The sequence below is a fragment of the Maniola jurtina genome, chromosome 26, assembly GCF_905333055.1.
Source record: "Maniola jurtina chromosome 26, ilManJurt1.1, whole genome shotgun sequence".
In the NCBI taxonomy this organism is placed as follows: Eukaryota; Metazoa; Arthropoda; class Insecta; order Lepidoptera; family Nymphalidae; genus Maniola; species Maniola jurtina.
Window position 1 is genome coordinate 18,656 of NC_060054.1, and position 11,198 is coordinate 29,853.

Here is an 11,198-nt window from a genome sequence, read left to right on the forward strand (position 1 = left end):
GAATTGAAAACTATAATCATTTTAGTCTTTAGTTTAACACATACCTACACTAAACAAACTGAAACCAAAGACTACAATGACTGAAACTAAATCACCGTTAACTTACAGTTATTAGGTAGTTATTAAAAATCACTAACCCCAATTTATTATAATATCAAAACCAAAGAATCACTAAACTTTAAATTCAAGTACGCATGTATGTTTCACGTAGGTAAACGAATGTTGTAACCTTAAAAACAAAATATTAAAATAGTAGTATAAATAAAAATTTTAATTTGGAGGTACGATAAGCCGGTGAGCATCGGCTTATGAACCATATTTATCTGACCTGTCAGAGTGGCGAATTCGTATTCGTTCCGGGGCCACTTTAATTGGTGGTTCCATATTGGCGACCCGTAGAGTGAGACAGACTTAGTTCGCTTCATAGGGAAATGAAAGAGATGGAATGCTAAGTAGTAAGCCGGGATGGTTACGGGTTATCGAAGCTATTTTCTATTGATGATAGATTTTCCCTGACACTTATAAATTTTTTGGCGTCAAATTTTCGTACACTGTACGGAAGCATCATTCACTCTTGTAGCCTGCATGATAATAATCGAACTTTTGCCATACATTTGTCACTAAGTACCTAGTGAGTGCTTACATTATACTATGCGAATTCTTAAAGGGAAGCCGATTGGAATCGGGTTACATGGACCTTTCGCCACTGGTACCTATATAAAATATTTGCACACCACTACTGTATGGCAAACGTGATGATACTACTAAATGAATAATTGTAATATCCTCGTTATCTATTATTCGATGCTTCGGAGAGGTTGCACCGCTTGTGGGCTAGTAGGAGGAAAACAAAAACTCACTAGTGTACAAAATATTGAGTTTATTTCGTTTGGTTTGCGCCACACACTGTATTTACACATTGTACACCGTACACAAAGTAGTGACGATACTTACACTAACATTAGTCTACACGCTGTACAGTCTGTTCATTAACGCAGGGTCGCTACACGCGCAGACGCACTTACGTTTTCTTTGTATTTTATTATTTTTTACTGTGTTCGTTAAATAAATGTTCTCTACTCTAATAATAAAATAGAATACTATGTTATTCGTATTGTTATTGTAATAAAATACGAATATAAATAATGAATACAAGTGACGTAGCGACACTGCGTTAGTGAACAGACTTTACACTGCACCATGTAGGACGCGAGTGAGACAGACCGCCTGGTCAAGTGCGAGCCGGAACACGCGCGTGGGTTCCGCAGACACCGAAACACGGTTTATGTACATGTGTAAATCAAAAAGAACAATAATTACAAGCAAAGTTATTTTTGTGATTTGGAAAAAGTCAAAATCAAGGTCATTTATTCAATAAAACTGTCAACTATTGAGTATATAAGAGAATCAATTAACACTGATCGTTCAAGATTTTACAACTAGCACTGCTTCGGAACTCTTATGCGTGTTCTGACTGACTGACTGACTGACGCGGCCAGTTTCGTCTCTTTTACTAACTGTACAAGAATCGCACAACCTAGCGCTTCGTACAAGAATCACATTCGAGCATCACAAGTTACTTATATACAACAAGAAATTACACCTTATGCCGATAGCAATAAAGTCACAATAACTTACGCTACTTCATCCTAATCAAATTATAATGGAGATCATATTTGAAACCAATCACACTGCGAGTGTCCGTAGACACCAAACTCAGTGGTTGCGTCAAAACAATGGTTCTAACAAAATCGCAAACATTTCCACGTCTTTTACATATTTTACTTTTTAATCACTTAAATTAATTGACACATTTCAACTTAAATCGAACTATATTGTTTTGTTTAACTTAAAATAAATTATTCCGTAAGGTACTTGCCAATGTGTTCAACATGGTACTAAGCAAAGTATTTTATGGCAAAAAAAAAATTAAATATCATTCTTCGATTGAGCGGTGATGGTTCAGTGGTCGAGACGTCGGCTTCTGTTCGGGAGGTCGGGAGTTCGTTCCCGGGCGCGCACCGCTAAGCTTTAGGAATTACGGGAGTTTTGAGCAATCATTTGCTTTGGCGGTGAAGGTGACCATCGTGAGGAGATCTGCATACCTGACGGTTCTCTATCATGTTATGAAAGGTGTGTGGAGTCTACCTACTCGCACGCCAGCGTGGCGCAGCACTGTGGCCTCAGCCTTTGTGAGAGGAGGCCCGTGCTCGGTAGTGGGCCGGTAATTGCTTGAACGACGTATAAACGGCACATCCACACTATGGCAACCACACTCAATTGTGGGCATGTTATATAACAAATGACGTGCCCGTGTTATATAACTAATGTAATCTGCCTTGCAGCACGATCTGAGTTCACCTGCCCATGTTATCTACACTAATGTCATAAACGTAACTTCTGCATTGCAGCGCTATAACTAAGAATAAATAACAAACCGAACAGCGGGCGCAGCTACTGCTACGAGCCAACGACTCCGCCAACTTATAGTCAAACTTATTATTAGTACAAATAATAATTATATTTTGTTTATTACACTAACTACACAACAAGTGAGCGTGTCTCGCTTTGCTGCGAGGTGAGTTGCACAGGAAATCGTTAGCACAATATACACATTACACAACTATGAACAATAACATCGCTCTTTTTTTGTAATATAACAAGAAATTTACAGTCTTGTTATTATACATTGAGATAATAAGTCAAACCTTGCAGTAAACGATGACACTCTTTATTCTTTATTTGCATTCATGTCTTACATCATAAAAATCTTCCAGTTACAGTAACTGAAACAAATGAACCAGTGGAGTTTAGTAAAGCGAGGACATGCGCGGTCGGTTACTCTGAACAATACAATTTAAGCTCGTTCACACAGGCTGCATAAGCGTAGACGTAGCGTGCACCATTGCGTTGTAATGTATGGAATTGTATGAAACATGACATACCGCTTGCGTAAAGCGTGGACGTATGCGTAACCAAGTGTGTTGGGGGTTACGTGCGTCACTACGCACGAGTCACGTGTACGCAATTTGATGTGAATCGGCCTTAAATGTTTAAGAAAACTTAAAATAGTACAAATTAAGTAGTTGAATTGAAGGACATGTTACGCTGTGTCCAATCGTGACCGAAAAATCTACATTTATGCGAACTAGATGGCGCTGATTTAAATTACAACAAGCTATTAAACAGGTGTGCAATGAAACGTATATCAACTTGAAATTTATCTAATAAATGTCTTCGCCTATACCACGAGTTTTATTCATGGATCTTCGAGACCGGATGTCAGTGAAGTTGCGACAACAGTGGCGCCCCCTGGTGGAAGTACCAAACAAGTGATGTTTAAGTGTGTGTGTTTGTGAGTACCAGTGCGTGGAAAACTGTAAGTACATTAACTCGTAATAACGTCTAACCAAAAGTGAACCTTAAGATAGTGGAATAATTAACTTTAAAAAATGCATGGAGTCATGGACTTGTAAAATTTTAAGAGATAATTGGTTGAGACGGGGAATCCATGCCCGAATTTGGCTAAGTGTTTTATGTTCAAACACTTAGAATAATCTTGATCAACCTTTAAAATAGAACATGGACTGAACTTTAACAAAATTTTGAAAAAATTTACCCCGAACTAACTTGTTGTTAAATTAAATAATACCACCAGACTAGACCAGATTTACTTACCTACACAACTTGAAATAGTTTTGGTGTACATAGAAAATGGATTCATTAGTAAGAGTACAGGAGAATATTTACAAAAAAATTACCAAAGGATTCGTAAACTTTAAAAAATCTCCGAAGGAGAGAGTGACAGAAAGTTATATAGAAACAAGATTGGAAAGCCTAGAGAAAGAATGGTCAACATTTTATGATACTAATCAGAGAATTATGGCTGATTTTGATGGAAAGATTGTTGAAACCTCTGAATATTACTTAAAGGATGTTTATAACTTGACCGAAGAATTATATATGGATTACAAGACAGAATTAAAGGAACGTCTCTCAAAATTCAGAACCACATCAGATGCTAAGAACTTAAGTTCAAATTCATCATGCGATGGTAATCAACGAGGTGTACAGCTACCTAAAATCACTATACCAACGTTCTCCGGCGAATATTCTGAGTGGACTACCTTCCGTGATCTCTTTGTAGCACTTATACATAACAATGAATCGCTTCAAAATGTGCAGAAACTTCACTATCTCAAGAGCTATCTAACGGGTGAAGCTGAACAGCTACTTCGGCATCTAGCGATTACGAACGAGAACTACGCGACATGTTGGAATACTTTAGAACGTAGATATAACAATAAGAGATTCATAACCAACTGTATTTTCAAACGATTTTTTGGCCAAAGAAACATTACTTTTGAATCATCGAAGGCTATAAAGGAACTTTTGGATACAACTAACGAATGTATAAATGCTTTAGTAAACGTAGGCGTTAATGTGGAGAACTGGGACATCATAGTCATTTATATCTTGTCATTAAAACTAGACTCCGAATCCCGTAAACAATGGGAAGCAAAAGTTTGTAATTTTACAGACGACTTGCCTACGTTAAAACAGTTTTTAGAATTTTTAGAACTTAGATTTCGGTCACTTGAATTTTTAGGTACTAAAGTAGTAAAAGGCTCTCAGTCACACCATGTAGCTACCAATTTTGATGATAGCCAATCGATTTCTTGTGTTTATTGTTCTGGCACCGATCATAAGTTAGGTAATTGTAATGAGTTTTCCAAGGAAGATCTAACAACACGTCGTAATTTTGTTCAAAATTCCCGTTTGTGTTTTAACTGTTTGGGGAAGAATCATCTAGTATCCTCATGCCGACTACCCACTAGGTGCAGACATTGCAAGGGAAAACATCACTCACAAATTCACGGTTCTAACTTGTCAACCCAAAGTCCAGGTGTTAACAGTCAATCGGTGGATAATAATAACATTGGTACGAACAGCACCACAGAACAAGGGGATACAACAATAGAAAATATTACCACTTGCTGTTCTAGTAAAAGGGGTCAGGTTTTGTTAGCAACAGCATTATTGAAGGCTGAAACAAACACTGGATCTTCTATGACACTGAGGGCCTTGGTTGACCAAGGATCACAAGCATCGTTTATAACGGAGTCTGCAGTCAGACTTTTGGGCCTAAAGAAAGTCAAAGCCAACAGTGTCATAACTGGAGTAGGCAACGCATCACTTGATTCTAAGTATGTGGTTTACCTAAAGTTACAATCTCTTCAGGACCCAACCTTTACCATTCGTGTTAAGGCACATGTTCTCAACAAGCTAACATCGTTCATACCTGAGAAACAATTTGTAGTTGACCTGTGGCCAACGTTACCAAAATTAAAGCTTGCTGATCCAGACTTTAATATACCAAGCAAAATTGATACTTTGCTTGGCGCTGATGTCTATTGTCAGATTTTGGTAGATGGTTTGGTTCGTGGACCTCCAGGGACACCAATCGCTCAGAATACGAAGCTCAGCTGGATTTTGTCTGGAAAGGTAAGTGAAGAAAGTGAAACAAGGGATGAATTAAATTGCTATACAACTGTAATTGCCATGCATGCGCAAAATAACGATGAAGAGTTCAATCTCAAGAAATTTTGGGAACTTGAATCTGACAACTTTAGTCTTAATAAGAAACATCGCACGGTTGAAGAACAACGATGTGAAGATCTATTTCAAGAAACAACTACCAGAGACTCCCAGGGTCGATACATTGTCCAGTTACCTTTTAAAGAAGAGAACCCAAGCTGCAAGTATGGTAATTCACGAGAGATAGCGATCACGAGATTTCTCATGCTAGAGAAACGTTTATTGAAGTCACCACATTTACAAACTCAATATTCTGATGTAATTGCAGAGTATTTAACCCTTGGTCACATGGAGGTGATACCTCCAGAGCAGATCGATAAATCGGGAAGTGTTTACTTACCCCATCACGCAGTAATCAGAGCGGATAAAACTACAAGTAAAGTGAGAGTAGTGTTTGACGCATCTTGTCAGGATAACAATGGAGCATCCCTTAACAATGACCTCATGGTAGGTCCTACTTTGCAGGCTGAGCTTCGTCATATCATCATGAAGTGGAGGATGCATCCCATATGCATGGTGGCCGATATTGTTAAAATGTACCGCCAGATTAGGGTGGCAGATGAGGCTACCGATTTTCAACGGCTGGTGTGGCGGACTCGAACTGAAAAAGACCTTCAACATCTGCGTCTAACACGTGTTACTTTCGGGACAGCATCGGCTCCTTATTTAGCCGTCAGGACTTTGCACCAGACCGCTTACGACGAAGGAAAGGACTTTCCGATGGCCGCTGAAAAAATCTTAAAAGACTTTTATATGGATGACCTCCTTACTGGTTGCCAATCAGTGGCTGAGGGTAAGCAACTGTTCGTTGAAATCAGCAAAATACTTAACAAAGGAGGATTTGAACTTCAAAAGTGGTCTAGCAATGATGATGACCTTTTAAATGAGATTAATCAAGGAGACAAATCAACAAAGAATAACCTGACGTTAAAGACTGACGAACCAATCAAGATACTGGGACTTACCTGGGACCGTCGCACCGACGACTTCAAGTACTCTGTGCAGCTGCCAGCAGTTAACAAACCGGTAACAAAGAGAAAGGTCGTTTCGGATATCGCTAAACTTTTCGATCCTATGGGTTGGATAGCACCATCGATTGTCAAAGCAAAAATTATGATCCAAAAACTATGGCTAGCAGGGCTAGGTTGGGATGAAAAATTACCACCCAATCTACTTAAGGATTGGATTAATTACCGTAATGAGCTTACAGCACTTACTGAATTCAAAATCCCACGATGGATAGGAGTGAACGATGAGACTGCCGGGTTTGAACTCCACGGATTCAGTGACGCATCTAACGAAGCATATGCCGCTGTAGTATACGCTCGCGTAATTGATAAAGCAGGCCATATCTATGTTCATTTAATTACATCAAAAACAAAGGTTGCACCGATTAAACAAGTGTCCATTCCGAGACTAGAACTTTGTGGAGCGGTTTTGACAGCAAAATTATTACAGGAAGTAGCGGAAGTGCTAAAGGTACCAAAGGACAGTTTACATGCTTGGACGGATTCCACGGTAGTGCTGGCTTGGTTAAGCAGTCACCCAAGCCGCTGGAAAACGTTTATCGCAAATAGGGTATCAGAAATACTGAATATACTAGACAGAGAGCAATGGTCGCATGTATCAACCAAAGACAACCCAGCGGATTGTGCATCTAGAGGGGTTACCATCAGCATTGGAATCGATCCAGTTATGGAAGACTGGTCCAGCATGGCTAAGAAATGCAACCATCGATTATCATCAAGGACAGATTGAAGACACCAATTTGGAAGAAAGAAAAATAAAGGTTTGCCACTTGAGAGAGACAAACCAATTCGAGTTATGGAACAAGTTTTCTACATTGCGAAAACTCATCCGAGTCTTAGCTTATTGTAGAAGATTTTTAGCAAGGTCGAGAAAATCAAAGATAGACGAGACTCCGTCGTGGTTAACGAGTGAAGAGCTAAATGAAGCGCTACACATTTGTGTAAAGAAATGTCAGAACGATAATTTTGTACAAGACTTAAAGGATCTTAAACAACATGGAACCGTAAATAGGAAGAGTAAACTCACCCCATTGAACCCGTTCTTAGATGCTGCTGATATTTTGCGAGTAGGTGGTCGTCTAGAAAGGGCCAATGTTGCTAAAGACACGAAACACCCCATGATTCTGCCAGCAAAATCGCATTTCACAGATCTTGTCATAGCTGAAGCTCACGAAAGAACTTTACACGGTGGACCTCAATTAATGATCAATTATCTGCGATCTAAGTACTGGGTAATAGATGCAAAAAACCGCGTAAAGGTATTCGTTCACAAATGTGTGATATGCGTGCGCCATGCAGCACGCACAAGAGACCAACTTATGGGGCAGTTGCCACCAGCTCGTGTGACACCTATTCGACCATTTTACCAAAGTGGTGTAGACTACGCCGGACCCATCCAAATCAGAACTTCAAAGGGGAGAGGTCATCGATCCTACAAGGGATATATATGTTTGTTCGTGTGTATGGCTACGCGAGCTATACACTTGGAAGCTGTAAGTGATCTTACAGCACAGGGTTTTCTTGCAGCTTTTAAGCGCTTTGTATCCCGCCGTGGACATTGCTCTGATTTATTTAGTGATAATGGAACCAATTTTGTGGGTGCCTCACGAGAGTTAAAGAATTTGTTTACTCAAGAAAGAGAAAATTTGACCAAAGAAATTGCTGAATGTTTAGCAAACAACGGAACGACATGGCACTTTATTCCGCCCCATACTCCACACTTCGGTGGACTTTGGGAAGCAGGGATAAAATCCACAAAACATCACCTTCGTCGGGTAATTGGCAGCCACACACTTACCTTTGAGGAAATAACCACTTTATTATGCCAAATTGAAGCATGTCTTAATTCTAGGCCACTATCGCAAATTAGTAATAATTCCCAGGATCCGATTCCGTTAACTCCTGGACATTTCTTAATAGGTGAACCTGTGATGCTCGTACCAGAACCTAATTATGAAAGTTCGAACATTTCATGTCTTAAACGTTGGCAACTGACACAAAAAATGTTACAAGAATTCTGGCGTAGATGGTCACAGGAATATTTAAATCAATTCTTGCACCGCTACAAATGGGCAAGCAAGAGTCCGGAACCAAATGTTGGTGAAATAGTATTAGTAAAGGAGGACGATCTTCCTCCAGCTAGATGGTTGCTGGGTATTGTTACAGCAAAACACACGGGTTTGGACAACATCACGCGAGTTGTTAGTCTGAAGTGCCGAGGTGTCATAATCAAACGACCTGTTGCCAAACTATGTGTACTACCAGTGGATACTTAAAGGTTTAGTTATCATAATTGTTTGAAGCATGTATTTTTTAACATTTTTTTTTGTTGCTGTTATCAGTAATTTAATAACGTTTATCTAGCTGATGTTATTTTTTAGTCACCAATTCACCTTTGTCTAGCTAAGGTCTTTATATTGGTTGAGTATCTTGTAATCATAACAAAAAATTGATTTGTAATTAATTATTTATTTAGTTCTTTTACCATGTGCATGATCATATGATCTTATTCAGCTTGCGAAATTTAATCTTCAATGATTTGTATATCTTGTATAATTGTCAAAATGTTAACTACGCCACAATTTTGTAAACTTGTATTTTATAATCTTAATAAATTTAAATCACGTCAATTCACCCACCATGATTTTTACACCTTAACTCCCTTTAGGTTTTCTTCAACCATACAGTCCATTTTTTTTGTCGAAGTTGGATCATGGTGGGCGGAATGATGGACATTCTGTCCATGGTGGGCGGTATGTCCAATCGTGACCGAAAAATCTACATTTATGCGAACTAGATGGCGCTGATTTAAATTACAACAAGCTATTAAACAGGTGTGCAATGAAACGTATATCAACTTGAAATTTATCTAATAAATGTCTTCGCCTATACCACGAGTTTTATTCACGCTGACATGATGATGTCATCGTAAAACTGTGATAGTATGAGAGTTGAGAAATCCGCTCGAGTTTTGGAGGCGTGCATTGTACTGCAACATTTATATATTGCATCCAGCCCTACACAACTGGCATCAACAATTTACTAATAAATAAAATATTCAACTTATTTTCGAGTATTTATGAAAAAAAAAATATCATACTTCAGTTTAAATCAGCATAAAGTATAGCCGGGTAGAAACTGGCAATACCATTTCCATTAGAGATGGGCGTTTTCGTTGAATTTTGTCATCGATGCGGATCGTTATTAAGTAAGCCGCATCCGATGCCGGCATCGTTTTTTTTAGCATCGATTCGACTATGGAATTTGCCAAAATTAGGTGCCGGATGAAGTCTGCCAAAGATAGGTACTCGGTAACGAATCGTTAGTAACGATGCAGTAATGATAACATTTTTTGCCTAAACTTAACTAAACGAAACTACTTCTACTCTTAAATATCTTTAACAGCTACGAGACGCCTAAACTAAATATTGCCAATGTCCTTCTACACGCTTCTATGATCGTACCAAATTTCATTATTTACAATGTATCCTAAGCTGTGCGTAATGCAGTGATTTGACCGTGAAATTGTAACAAACAAACTCACTTTCGCAATAATTATAATATTTATTTGGGATAAAAGTGTGAAGGTTAAAAAAGAAACAAAAGGTAGTTAATATTAGTCTTTATTTTTAACAAAATTGGAGTTCATATTGAGAAAAACCAATTTTTCTAATTTAGAACTTGAGAGACGAGTTCTGCGTTCATTCAAAATATACCCGGCTTTGGAGAATATCCGTTCGCATGGCACAGAAGTTATCACAATATTGCACCTGGAACGGTATATTTCTGCCAACGTTGGATATATTTTGGAATGACGAAACCACCATTCGGTGGGATCGTTCCACTTTCCGTCAACGGCTTGCCGGGGCAAAATTTCGTCTTCCATGTACAACCGCATCTCCCTGATTGCTTTGGATAATGGCGTCCCTGGCACTCTAGTCTTGCTTAACTGACTGTCTACTTTATTCCATACACTCGATCCAGAAACAGTTGCATTAGGGGCTACTTGTATTGTAGTAGGGATTTGGACCTGTCTTGACAAAATGCCTGCCATTAACTCGTGGCAATATTCTTTAATGGCATTTTTGTTGGTATCAGATTTAAACATCTCTAACTTAAAGCGAGGGTCCAACAGCGTGCACAAGGCTAGAGACTTGCTCTGTTCAATATTCTGGAACCGCGTATCGAGGCCTCTTTTCAATTTTAATAAAACATTTTGTATCACCTCAGCGTCTATATAGCGTCTGTTTTGTAACATTTCTTGGCAAATATCTTGAAGGCTATTACTCAAAACTATTGCTAGCCCCCCAGTGACATAGATCTGACCACTCAAAGTGGAAGTAATTTCTTCAAATGGTGCTAAAACACTTACCAACAACTCAAGGTTTGTCCACTCTTCTTCCGTCACGATTGGCCACTCTCTATTTATCACTGCTGTAGTGGCTTTGACTGCCTCACTGAGCTCAATAAATCTTTTTACCATGAGGTAAGTCGAGTTCCACCTTGTGGCTACTTCCATGACCAGTTTTTTTGGCTGTTCCATTCCCAAGTGGTTGCTTTGGTACTTCATCA